At 41.6% G+C, this 14150-nt stretch overlaps 1 protein-coding gene across 5 annotated transcripts in view; it reads right to left on the bottom strand.

Moving 5' to 3' along the window:
• Nucleotides 1-13824, bottom strand: part of CCDC126 (coiled-coil domain containing 126) — a 47694-nt gene extending 33870 nt beyond the window's left edge. For 2 of the 5 annotated variants that reach the window (XR_013553295.2, XM_060632722.3), the window contains exon 1: nucleotides 13565-13824. The gene's annotated coding sequence lies outside the window, so the exon portion shown is untranslated. Of the gene's footprint in view, nucleotides 1-727; nucleotides 823-13060; nucleotides 13200-13564 lie in introns of those variants that run through there. The other 3 variants (XR_013553297.2, XR_013553298.2, XM_060632721.3) reach the window with 3 other exon arrangements.
• Between the last annotated feature and the right edge of the window lie 326 nt (nucleotides 13825-14150).

Genomic DNA, 14150 nt, shown 5'->3' with positions numbered 1-14150 from the left:
AAAGTTTCAGGTCACTATACATCTCTAAGGCCAAAACGGAAGATACCCAAATCCAGAGGCAAAGAGGGTACTTCAGTTAAATAACAGCAACAGCCTTGCTACAATCACTTACTCTGTACCAGATTCTGCTTTAACTAAATTTTCACAACTCCTACACTAAGAATGTTTTCACTTAGCAGGTAAAAAAAACTGAGGCAAAGAGAAGTTAAATAATTTGTCCAAGGTCATACAACTGGATAGAGATAAGATGGTAGAGATAAGATTCAAAGCTCAGGCTCTGAACCTCTGCCCCTCTTTTGCAGGAATGGCAATAAAATAATAACAGCAGAAACTGCAGCCATGAACAACTACTGAGTTCTTATAAAGTAAATACTTCACAAGGGCTATTTCATTCATTATCTGCAATAACCTCAAAAGAAAGTTGTTTTTCTCCCATTAAAGATGATCACATTAGGGGCGCCTGGGTGGCTCGGTCGGTTGAGCGTCCGACTTCAGCTCAGGTCATGATCTCACGGTCCGTGGGTTCGAGCCCCGCGTCGGGCTCTGTGCTGACCGCTCGGAGCCTGGAGCCTGTTTCAGATTCTGTGTCTCCCTCTCTCTCTGCCCCTCCCCTGTTCATACTCTGTCTCTCTCTGTCTCAAAAATAAATAAATAAAATTAAAAAAAAAATGATCACATTAAAGCTTAGAGAGGTGGTTAACCTAAGATTTTTACACAGGCAACTCACCTTGCCTGAACTTTGGCAAGATCTCCAAGTTCAGAATGTATACTTCTATTCAGGGTCTGTCCTTTCCTTTAAAAGAGGTCCTTAAACTCAGCCCTATTAGAACTCCTAAGTTTTACGGAACTCCAGTAAAATGACAAATCACAGGACTGTAAAAACATTAGGCAGAGAACAGGAGATTGGCAGAGGAAGGAGGGGTTGAAAGTCAAACACAGGGAGTCTAATCTCTAAGAGATAAAGTCCTTCCGATTAGGTACAAGCTGAACAATGAAAGCTGCACACCACCATGAACTTTGACTAAAGGATGAGTGGCAACACCAACACCAGACACAGAGAGAAAACACACTGATGGTGGACAAGACAGAACATTAGCTAAGGAGAATATGCCCCCAAAGTAATAAATCCCAAAGAAAAAGAAAACCTAGTCTAAACCTAGTGTTTCTCAGTGTGGCAGGCCCAAAGACAAATAAAGAGCCCCTTATTCCTCCATATTAACTGTATACCATCTGACTATTAAATTCAGAGAAGCCTACTAGGAAGGTCTTCATAGCCTTGACTCTCCTTAGAAGGTGTCTGGCTCATTACTGCCCTCAACAAAATTAAAGCACACCATCTCAGAGGGAAGTCAAGAAGCTTTATAGGGACTACTATACTAAATTCTTCATATGCTTTATAACTTGCTTGTGTTTGTTACATGTTTTTCTTTCTTTAAGTTTGTTTATTTATTTGAGAGAATGAGAGTGAAGGAGAGGGAGAGGGAGAGGGAGAGGGAGAGGGAGAGGGAGAGAGAGAATCCCAAGCAGGCTCTGCACTGTCAGGACAGAGCCTGATATGGGGCTCAAACCCAAGAACCGTGAGATCATGACCTGAGCCAAAGTCAGATGCATAACATGCATAACTGACTCGGCCAATGAAGCGCCCGTTACACATTTCTCTATCTCGATAAGAAGTTAAACATTTAACATAAAAAGGGTTTGTTTTTGAGAACTGCAAAGAGGTGAGAAGTTAGGAACTGTTAATCCCACTCGACACTAGGGAACTAAAGAAGGACACCAAGGACTGTGGGAGCTACTAAGGAAAAAAGACACCCTGGAGCCTTCTCCAAGTAAAAAAGATGGCTGGGAGCCAGCTTATACCTGACAAACTGACAAATGGCTGAGTAGTTCAAAGGCACAAGAGGATTCTCTGAAACTAGCCAAGAAGGCCTGAAAGCTATTCTAAGGGTTCATTTCCATAAGTAATTCCAAGCAAGCCCAGCAGAGGTGACTAAGATTCCCAAAAGGATACAATTATGCCTTTGGTCTCTCCTCCGTATGCTATACATTAAAAGCACCTGGAGAGTTTTAAAAATATCCCCATGCCAGGTCACACCCCATACCAATTAAATTAGAATGTCTAGGAGGTGGGAACCACACATCCATTTTTGTTTTTTAAAGAGCCCTAAATTATTCCAATGTACATCAAAGTCTGGGAACCACTCTCCAAATCTCAAGTTTCTTCATGAAGCAACAATGAGAGCTACACTCATTGTAGCTCTAGGACCACTCATTGTAGGACCACTAAATTCAATGTTACAAGTCGGTTCATCAGGTGTAACAGAGGCTACTTACTTGGACCTACCTATAATGATCCTAAAGAGGAAGGGGTAAGGGGGAGAAAAAACAGGTATCTTTGTTGTAACCCAAGTCACTCCTGCCAGGGCAAGCTAAGTCCTATATTTACTAGACGAGGCAGAGGTGGACTGAAGAGAAAATAACTTCTATCAGTACCACTTTAGTCCCTGTGATCAACAGGAATATACTGTTCTGTTCCCTGAAAGATATTTTTTGTGATGCCATATAGAAAGAAAAAAGCAGACAAGAAGACTTTAGTTGTTTCGCAACTAAAGGTAATTTACTTTAGCAGTTCTAAAGAGAAATTATTCTTAGACTCAATCTTCAGGAAAGAAAAAGGAAAAAAAGGGAAGGGTTTAAGATCTCCTGTCTGGGCAATGTTCAAAGCTGCAAGTGACTAAGGAACTTGCATTCTGAACATCCCCTATGTTTCTCTAGGTTTCACATAAGGATCCAGCTCCTGGAAGGCCACCTAAGTCACGATGGAGATAATTACTAGACCTAAAAGGCCTACATTGTCACTAAGAACCTATGGCTACCATCTAGCACAGTATTTATTAGAGTCCTTTCTCAACCAAAATAGTATATACTCTAAAAACTTTTAATCCCAAATTCTAGGCCACCATATTAACTGTCTACCAATGACTAAAAAGTCAAATGTCATATTTGGCCCAAATAGTTTTTAAAGGAAAAAAAAAAAAAAAATCATCACCTTCATCATTATTTTGACCTAAGATAGACTCAATATTTTTAGTATTCCCAGGGGAAAGTTCTTGCCCCACTGCAGAAATTACAAAAGGCCCAAAAGCAGAAGAATGAAGGAGAGGAGACATACTTAAAATGAAGTATCTGTAGAGCACTGTATATGAAGAGGGAGCAGAGTGTGGTCCAGATATCACCTCTCCAACTAGATTCCTGCAGCTCTTTCTCGAGTGGGTTCCCAGATTCCTCTCCAACCCCACTTCAGGCCACTGTCCTCAGAGCAGCCAAAATGTTCTTTTAAAAACAAGTCATGACTTGAATAGTCACAATTTGAATGGTTCTCAAAGGAGATATGCAAATGAACAATAAGCACATGGAAAGATGCCCAAATCTCTAATCACTAAGGAAATGCAAATTAAAACCACAATCAGATACCACTTCATACCCATTATTAAGATTATATGAAAGGCATCAGAGTATACCACCCCAAAATATGCCACATTGGTTTAAGGATTATTTTGAAGTGAAGATGACTAAGAAACAACAGACGCAGGGAGGGTTCCATGCCCTTCACTCCCCCTTTCTTCCTAAAAGCAAGACATGGATTTCCCACCAGAAATGTGAGAACATTCTTACCAAGGGAGACAGGGAGTTGAGGCTGAGATGAATCTGTACAAACACATCTTAAACAACCCTTGTCTTCAGTTAGTTTCCCCCATATATTTACCTTCTCACAATTTACTACTTCTAGAAGCTAAAACTCCTTTTCCTTTGTCTTGTCAGATCTCCACAATTTATGGTTCTTTGGCTAAATGATATATAAGCTCTCTCAGGCCTAACCGCTTCTTTAGAGTTTTCATTTCATTTCTGTGATGCTCTCATTTGCATATGAAATAAACCTTTTCTTCCTGTTAATCTGTCTTTTGTCAGTTTAATTTGCAGAGCCCTGGATACTGAACCTAAGAAGGTAGGGTAAAAAGAGTTTTCTTTCCCTATAACTATTACTAAAACACACACACACACACACACACACACACACACACACACACACACGTTAGTAGCTGTGGAGAAACTGGAACCCTTGTGCACTGCTAGTGGGAATGAAAAATGGTGCGGCCACTGTGGGAAACAGTGTGTCAGTTCCTCAAAAAAATTAAACACAAAATTACCATATAAGCCAGCAATACCACTTCTGGGGATAATCACAAAAGATTTGAAAGCAGGGACTCATAGATACCCGTGCACCTATGTTCACTGTAGCATTATTCAACAATAGCCTAAAGGTGGAAATAACGCAAGTATTCAACAAATGAACAAATAAACAAAATGTGGTATATACATACAATGGAATAGTACTCAGATTTAAATGGGAATAAAATTCTGATACAAGCTTCAACATGGATGAACCTTCAAGACATCATAGGAAGGGGCACCTGGCTGGCTCAGTGGGTGGAGCATACGACTCTTGGTCATGAGTTCAAGCCCTGCGTTGGGCATGGAGCCTACTTTAAAACAATAATAATAATAATAATTAAAAAATAAGTTAATAAACCAGACACAAAAGGACAAATATTGCATGATTTCACTTATGATAGGTACTTAGAACAGTTAGATAGAGACAGAAAGTAGAATGAGAGTTAACAGAGGCTGAGGGAAAGGAGGAGGGTGGATAGGAGAATGGAGAGTTATGGTTTAAAGTTTAAGGTATAGGGGCGCCTGGGTGGTTCAGTCGGTTAGCGTCAGACTTCAGCTGGTATCATGATCTTGCGGTTTGTGAGTTCGAGCCCCGCATCGGGCTCTGTGCTGACAGCTCAGAGGTTGGAGCCTACTTCAGATTCTGTGTCTCTCCCTCTCTCTGCCCCTCCCATGCTCGTGCTCTGTTTCTTGATCTTTCAATAATAAATAAACATTAAAAAAATCTTTTTTAAATAAATAAAATTTAAGGTATAGAGTTTTACTTTGGGATGATGAAAAAGTTCTGGAGATGTATAATGGTGATGGTTGCACAACAATGTGAATGCATTCAGTGCCCCCGAACTATACACCTAAAAACGGCACATTTCATGTTACGTATTTTTTACCACACACACGCGCACACACACACACACACACACAAAATCATATCACACCACTCCCATTTAAAAACCCCTTCAACAATTTCCCACTGCACTTAGAATAAAATTAAAACTCTTTACATCAGGCCACAAGGCCCTGCAAAATCTGACTTCTGCCCTTATCTCTTGTGTAGTAATCGCACACCACTTCCACCTTGCCCACTGTGCTACAGTCACACTAGGCAAGACTAACCAAATTCTTTCTAACCTCAGGGTCTATATACAACTACTCTTCACCTGCTTGGAATGCTCTCCCAGCCAGCTTGTTCCTTTTCATCTTTCAGTATTTAGCTCAAATGTCGCCTCTTCAAAAAGTAACACTCCCACTCCTGCCCCACCTCCAGCCTCAAGGTACGCCATATGAAACTACATATTCTATCTTTAAAACCTTGAGCAAGTTATTTTATCTCCCTAGACCCTGATGCCCTCATTTATGTAATGGGGACAACAGTAATTACCTAATATTAATAAAGATAAATGGCACCCCATACTACTCAATATACACTAACATTTATTAGAGTCAGGCACTACTGTAGCAATGCCACTAATTCTTGATAATCTGAGTAATGTGAGTTAATACAGGAGATGTTTTACTAAACCCAAATAAAACTCCTCTGATTAGCTCTCATGGCCCTCCATAATCCAGTCCCCAAAGGCAAATTTATTTCCCATTAGTCAAAAAAATATTTCCCCCAATCAAGCCACTATTCTCACTGTCTCATACAATAATAATAATACCTTACATTTATATGTATTTTTATTTATGAAACATGCTTCCTTATATCCTCTCATTCAGTAAGTTAGCAGCTATCAGAGAGGCTGCAGGCTTGAACAAGTTTCCACTCAGAATTTGTGGACAACATGAAATACTTCATTGATACTAGTCCCTGAAGAATTATCCAGTCCTAAAAGATGGCATAATGGCATACTGTTGGTGGCAAGAGTTCATCTTCTAAATAGCCTAAAATGAGACTAGAGTATCTGTTTAAATGCTTAGCCAGAAGGATTTCAAATCCTCATCACCTTATTGTAGTCCATGCTGATCTTTTTTCTTTTTTTAAGTAGGCTCCACAGCCAGTGTGGAGCCCAATGCAAGGCTTGAACTCAGAACCCTAAGACCTGAACTGAGATCAAAAGTCAGTCACTTAACTGACTGAGCAACCCAGGTGGCCCTAAGCTGATCTTCTTCTAACTCTCACAGCATATTACTTTATATCAGCTGATTTTACACATCACATCTTCTCATCCAGTCATGAGCCTTGTCCCATCAATCCCAGGTTCCTAAGGACAAGAGTAACAGGTCCTCCACTGCTGCCACAACTCCCAGAGCCCAAGGAACAATCAGTAGAACTACTCTAATTTACTTTAAGCCCATCCCTGAGCCCAACCCCACCTTCTCCCAAGCAGCAATGTGACCTCCCTGCAGTGTTTTTGGTGGGTAAAGGGGCAGAAAAAATGGAAGTTTTGAGATAAAATTGAAGTATCTTCAATTATCCATTTGGGCGCTGGAAGGACTTGAGAAGAAATCTAACCTAATCCCCTGATATTTCACATGAAATAAAACCCAGGGATGTGAAGTATCTTACCTAAAATGAGACAATTAGTGGCAGAAACTGTATTGGTCTATAACACAGGTCCTGACTTACTATTTAGGTTTTCTCTATACCACACTACTTTCTTTACCTCCACTAGGAAGGCTAGGTTTGTAAATACTGAATGAATTGTAACATTAAATGAAAGCCTGTTCTCTGTTCTCATGGCATTTAGGGCAATGATCCTAAAATTCTGAAATTTTACTTAAATCTGAAATAACTACTCATTAAATTATCAAGTAGGCACATTAAAATTTCAAATACACCTCATTCCCATAACTCAAAGTATTACAAAGTTGCTACAAGATGAATTTAGGAGGGGCACCTGGGTGGCTCAGTTGGTTAAACCTCTGACTCTTGATTCTGGCTCAGGTCATGATCTCATGGTTTGTGAGATGGAGCCCCGCAACAGTTAGTCTCTTTCGTCTCTGTCCCTCCCCCAACTAATGCCATGTGTGCTCTCTCTCAAAATAAATACATAAACATTAAAAAAAAAAAAAAAAGGATTTAAGAAGACTTAAAGCTTAGGTTTTTTTACATAAGCAAACAACAATGGAAAAATATATGAAGTAAAGCACAGATAAATATAAGGTCTTCTGGATGGAGACACCTTCACAATGACCAGCCAAGCACTGATAGGAAAAAACATTTTTCCAGAAAAAAGAATTTGGGGGAGAGGAAGGCTGCCTAAAGGTGTAGGCTCAAACACAACTTTTGCTATATGAAGTTTCATTTAAAGCATGAAAGAACTGGGGTACCTGGGTAGCTCATCAGCTAGGCATCTGACTTCGGCTCAGGTCATGATCTCACGGCTCGGCTGGTGAATTTGAGCCCCTGTCAGGCTGGGCTCTGCACTGACAGCTCAGAGCCTAGAGTCTGCTTAGGATTCTGTGTCTCCCTCTCTCTCTCTGCCCCTCCCCAGCTCACACTCTGTCTCTCCTTCAAAAATAAATAAACATTAATAAAAATTTTTTTAATAAAATAAAGCATGAAAGAACTTGCTTGGTTTATTCATTCATTTGCTCCCTTATTTATTCACAACGTTTATTGAAGTACCTACTATGTGCCAGAAACTGGAGATGTGAAAGGTGAAACAAGACAGGATTCTTTTTCTTCTGGAGATTATGTTTTAGTTGGAGTGAGACAATAAACAAACACAGAAACAAGTTAAATTCAGCTTGTCACAAACTGCTATGGAGAAAATAAACAGGGTGATGTGAGGATATATGAGGAGTCTATGTGAAGTATCAGGTCAAGAAAGCCCCATTAAGGAGGTCTCATCTGAGAAAGAAGAGGAAGTAGAGTCTGGTTCCAATTTCCTTCCAACGAAAACCTTTAGAAACAGAATCTTGGGAGCAGGCAGTAAATTCCTTAATCTTAGTCTCCTCAGTACAAACAAATGAGAATGGGAGGGATCCTAGTCCCCAGCATGGAATGGTTTGGTTTGGAGAAATCGTCCAAAGTGAACAGAAGGAAACCCACAAGCAAAGAAAGTTCAGTGTTCTCCTTTCTTATAAGAATGGCAGTTCCACTGTTTGGTAATATACAGTAATAGTAATAATCTGATATGGCAATCTTTGCATAAAAAAATATACCCCCATTGGCATTTTCTAATATATGAAGGGGGCAATGTGGTAAGATGGGGTACGGAATACAGTCTAGGTAGCAATCTACCAGTGTATTAAGTTACAATTGTTATTAAGCATTTTAAATACAAATTTTCAAACTCTAAAATATTCCTTGTTAAAGGGCATAAAGGTAGAAAAAGAAAAACATAGGGAAACATTTTTTCTTAGTTTTCACATTTATTACAGGCCTTAATGTCTCTACTCCAATGTACAAGATCTTTGGAGATTTGGAGATCTGTAAGTCTCCAAAGATCTGTTCAAAGTTCTATTATTTCATTTACCAAATAACAAACATGCAAACAAGTAGATATTTAAGCAATTTTTTAGTGGTTTCTCCCTAGCCAGGGACCTAAAGACAAATATATTAGTCCAAATTATTACTATGGTAAAGACAGAGGATCAATGAGTATTTAAACTATAACACTCTCATTTTAAGGAAAAGGAAAGTGAAGCACAAAGAGGACTGATGATTACCCAATGGCAAACAAATGGGGGGAAATTAGACAAACTCTCAACCCAGGACCCCCGTGTTTTTCAAAAGCAAGGAACAAAACTCAACAGTTTGCAAATGGCGCTTCAAAAAAAAAAAAAAAAAAAAAGGATAAAATAGAAGCCATCAAAGTAGACTGTATCCACTGTAGATTTTTGTTTTACATCAGTTTTCTTTCAGGTATATACCTATTTTTTTCATACACAGACACACGCATGCACACACACACAATTTATGGAGTCTTGACATAAAAAAGATCTCTTGCTATGGGTTGCAGTCAAAAATTTTCAAAACACTTTATTTCACACTACCTGTCTTAAATACTTGCTTCTATTTCTTATATAAACACTGCAATAGCAACATTAAAAACCATTAATGGATGGTAATCCTACCTAAAAAAAATCTGCCCTTCAATACGGTTTTTGCATTTACTCAGTGCTCTTGCTTTTTGCACTCTTTATGACTAGAGCTCAAGTAACCATCAACATCAATAGTAGCAACTAGCAAGCAGAGAAGCTCTCACTCAGCTAAAGGTGCTATGAGAGGAAAAGAGAGGATAAAATAGGCAGAGAGAGAAAAAATAGGACCTGAAGTCCCTGGGTGGGGAAAAACACATATTTTGGAACAATGCTGGGAGTGTCTGACCAGAGCAAGACACTCCCCCAACCCGCTTAACATCTCTCTTAAAAATGTAACAGACACCACCTACTCCCCCTCAGGTTTCCCTCAAGAATTTGACAAAAGACCTGGATGAAAATAAGTAGACCATAAAACCTATGACCCACAAGGAAAGATTTGGCCACAGACCACCCCTCATACAATGGAAACAAGGCAATCAGGAATGGACAACCCAGCACCTAGAATTGTTCAGCCAATAAGGGTAGAGCTTGAGAGGATCAAGGGGGAAGAGGGTGGGGGGCAGCGAACAGAACCTTATAAAACAAGGACCCTTGCCTATTGTCGGTGGGCATTCACTTCAAATGCCCCCTCTCTGTAAGAGAGCTTTCCTACTACTCTTACTTTCTAATTTTACACTCTAATAAACTTTTGCCCACTGCTCATTTTGTGCCCACCTCTTCTTTCTTCAAAGTGGTGAGACAATGAACCCCGGGTATTTAGGTAAAAAATCCTGCAACGGTACCACAAGAATCAGTGCCTATTAGTCTCCTAAGGAATTTACAGTTAGAGAAGCACATATTCTTTACAAAAAGACATGGTGTGTTTACCAGAACTCAGAAGTTCAGACAATTCCCTCCAAAAAAAACTCAGAAATAAGTCCTCCATAGACTTGACCTCAGAATATAACTTTAGGGGGAAAGGCCCATTCTTAAAATATTTTTTCTACATAATATTGCCAGAGGCTAATATCTAGGGAAAAACATTAACATAGGACACAGCCATCCACTCCTAATTAGGTCTAAAATTTAAAATGAGAACTGCCTTGGGGCACCTGGCTGGCTCAGAGGAGCATGCAACTTTTGATCTTGGGATCTTGAGTTTGAGCCCCACATTGGGTGTAGAGATTAGTTTAAAAAAATAAATTATTTTTAAAAATAATAAAATAAAATAAAACGTGGACTGCCTTGAGAGAAGCTACACTAAAATTCCAGGTGAGATATAGAAACATATCTCAAGATATCAGATTGTTTTTAGATGGCATATTTGGGAGAAAAGAGAGAAGACAATAGCTCTGAAGAGTACAAAGATAAAAGAAAATGGGTAAAGTAATTCAAGGTTAAGAAGAGCAAACGTTAGGGCAAAAGGGAAACTACTCAATCACTATGCCACAGCAAAAGTTTAATCTAAAATATATTAGGCAGTGCCATATATTTCAGTCACCTGCCCACAGCCTCAGCCAATCATGCTTTGTGCCACATGAGCCCACATCCCCTTCCACAGCTAACTAGACTACCACTGGGCACCTCTGCTTGAGGCCTCGGGGGGGGGGAAGAACCCCTAGGAAAACCAGGATGTTGGGAATAGAAGCAAAAAGGGAAAGAATTCACAAAAAGAAACAATGATGTTGGATCAGAATTGACAAACTAGAGTTAAAAAGAAATAGGCATAATAAGTAAACAGGCAATGAGTAAAATAAAAGATACACAGCAGAGTGGAAGAGAACTAAGCATGTCAAAAGTGTAAACAACACATGGGCAGTTCATGAAAGAATGAACTCGTCAACAGAGATTCTTATTTGTGGCAGCTTTCTAGTTCCTACATGTGTATTCCTCAAGCTGGGGCAGGGAGGTGGGGGGAAGGCAGGGAGTGGACCCTAAGACACAAATATATGACTAAAAGAGCTTATACTAATTTGTTCCATGCTAAAAAGAACATCTAAAAATCTTTTTCATTTAAAGTCTGGAATCAGAACAATTCACTATGTTAGGCATGAGGAAAATGAGGAACACAAAGGAATATAAGGTTATACAGATCGTGACAGAGCTAGGACAAAAAATAAGGTCTCCTATTTCCTTAGTCCATTACTCTCTGTCCTACACTGCACTAACACCAACATAAACACTTTTTTTTTTCAAAACGAGTATTTTTGCCACATATTTTTAAATGACTCAGAAATCTTTATATACATATGTCCTGTCCCACAGTTTAAGTTTTCCCTTTACTTACTCTCTAGCTCTCTGTTATCCTTATGAAGTACATTCATTAGATTTCTCCTTCTTGAATTTTTAAAATGCATCAGTCGCTAAAGACAGGACACAGAAAATTTATCAGGCCCTACTAGCTTTCTCTCGCTATAACTGTACATTCAAAAACAGCATTCCTCAAGGCATATTACTTCACATATCACACAAAAGTGTTTGAACCCAAACTAGTACAGAACATTTTCTTTTCTTATTTTTTTTTTTTTAATTTTTTTTTCAACGTTTTTTATTTATTTTTGGGACAGAGAGAGACAGAGCATGAACGGGGGAGGGGCAGAGAGAGAGGGAGACACAGAATCGGAAACAGGCTCCAGGCTCCGAGCCATCAGCCCAGAGCCTGACGCGGGGCTTGAACTCACGGACCGCGAGATCGTGACCTGGCTGAAGTCGGACGCTTAACCGACTGCGCCACCCAGGCGCCCTCTTTTCTTTTTTTTTAATGTTTATTCATTTATTTTTGAATCAGAGTGAGCAAACAGGGAAGGGGCAGAAAGCGAGAGGGAAAGACAGAATCCCACGCAGGCTCTGCACTCGAACTCACAAACTACAGGATCATGACCTGAGCTGAAATCCAGAGATGGCCTCTTAACCCACTGTGCCACCCAGATGCCCCAAAATAGACATTTTCGATGAAAAAAAAAAAAATCAACTAAGGACCATAAACATTTCCTTAAAGAAAAACTCATCACCAATGTTAGTAAGTAGCAGGAGAGAACAGGGCAAGAACCAAATCTATAGAGGGACTAATGTGCAACGTTTCAAATCCCTCCTTATGAATTTTACTGCACTCATTCAAGATGTTCTGCGAAGGAAACTGCCACTTGCAAACAAAATTCCCTGAGGGGGAAAATTACTAACCAGTGGGAAAGTGTAGAGAGAGAGGTGGAAAAAAGTTGACGTAGGGTAAAGGTGGTGAAGCCCCACGTCAGGACTGCAGAACACCTAGATGCTTACCCTGCTGAAACAAACACTTAAGCTCCTCTAAAGAGTCTCCCAAAGGACACAGCTGGGGGGAGGGGGGGGGGTGCGCGGGGAGGGGATGGTGAATAAGTCCTTGTATCTCCAGAGCTGATCCACAGAAAAGCAGAGTCATCAATTTCCTAAGAACATTCTCAGCCATCTTAAAACAGTGGAAATGAAGAAGACAGCGTATTTTAAAGAATACCTTGCTCAGGTTTAAGGTGAACAAAGTACAAAGTGAAGAACACACAATCTAGGGTACAAATGATTAAACAAAGAAACGCACAAAACTCATAAATCCAGAGGCCACTTCAGTGTAACTAATGCAAGTATCATATTCAAAGGACTTTTTCGTCATATGAATTAATGGCGTTGTAAGCATTATTATTTTTTATTCCAACAACTTAAAGGTGTCTTTTGTTATCTCCATTTGACTGCCGAGGAACCTTTAATTAACCAAGGTCACAAAGCCAGGCAGTGACTCGATCAGGATGGAAATCCGGGTTGTCTGAGCCACTCTTAGAACCGCTTTCGAGTTCAAGTCACAGTCAACACGGCAGTTTAAGTTCATCCTTACCAGTCACCCAGCTGCTGAGTTTGAAGAGGGGGTAAAAAAGGGGCATTTGACTTTCTCCCTCAAAGTAGAACACAACTGAGCTGTCAAAAGCAGAAAAAGAAGTGAGTGCGGCTGCCCCGCGGACGCTCCATCCCTGCACCAGGTCCATCGCTCCCCCGCGCCAGTGGCCACGGGACCGAGCCCGCCCCGCTCAGATCAAGCAGCCTGAGCCCCGCTCGGTTCTGCGCCCGGGGCCGACGGGGCCACAGCTGTCAGACCCGGAGGGACAGGGACAAAGAGCCTCCACAGCCGCGGGCTACCGGCCGATCCCGAGCCTGGTCTCTGCGGACACCTGGGGCAGCGGCCCGGGTGGGGCGGGGGGGGGGGGGGGGGGGGGTAAGGACGGGACAAGGCGAAGGAGGAGCGGCCGCCGGGCCTGAGGGGAATACCGTAAAGGCGCGCGCCGGGCGAACGGAGACGTCTCCACACACACCCCCACCTTCTCTCTCGCCCCTTCCCCATTACCTTGCCAGTGGGCTTCTTGTCAGTGTCGCCGGCCGCCAACAGGCTCCCGAGCCGGGGCGGCGCAGCGAAAGTCGATTAGCAGGCGTCAGCTGCGTCCCGTGCTCACGAAGCAGCCTCGAGGTCGGGATGGAGAAAGGCCGAGATTGAGAATCAGGGACAAGGTGGTTCCCAGCTTGTGGAGATTCTACTCTTCTCGTCCCTCGCAGTCCGCTTCCGCTCCGCCTCCCGGCCCGTCCTGGCCCTTCCCCCACTTCTGAGACCAGCCGATTGCGGCGCGCTGTATTATGGGGGATGTAGTCCCGGAACGCGGAAGAGGCGGCACGTGCTTGTAGCCCAACTGCACCTACTCCTGGGGCAGGACGACGCCGTTGCGTGGCAACCAGAGGAAGCGGCCGGCTTCTTCTCCAGGATTGGAAAATGAGCTTACGAGAGGCAGACGCTCTGCCTTAACTCACTGCAGGAGATGAAACGAGATTGTGGGCGTCTTAACGCCCGACCCTCCCCAGGAGACTAATGATTCCAAGGCTGTGAGCTGGAGGCAAAGGGGCTTACTAGTGATTAAAAGGGTGCTGCAGACAAGAATGCC

This window comes from Panthera onca, chromosome A2, assembly GCF_046562875.1.
Source record: "Panthera onca isolate mPanOnc1 chromosome A2, mPanOnc1 haplotype 2, whole genome shotgun sequence".
In the NCBI taxonomy this organism is placed as follows: domain Eukaryota; kingdom Metazoa; phylum Chordata; class Mammalia; order Carnivora; family Felidae; genus Panthera; species Panthera onca.
The sequence above is the reverse complement of the archived record's forward strand: the minus strand, read 5'-3'. Positions and strand labels throughout refer to the sequence as shown.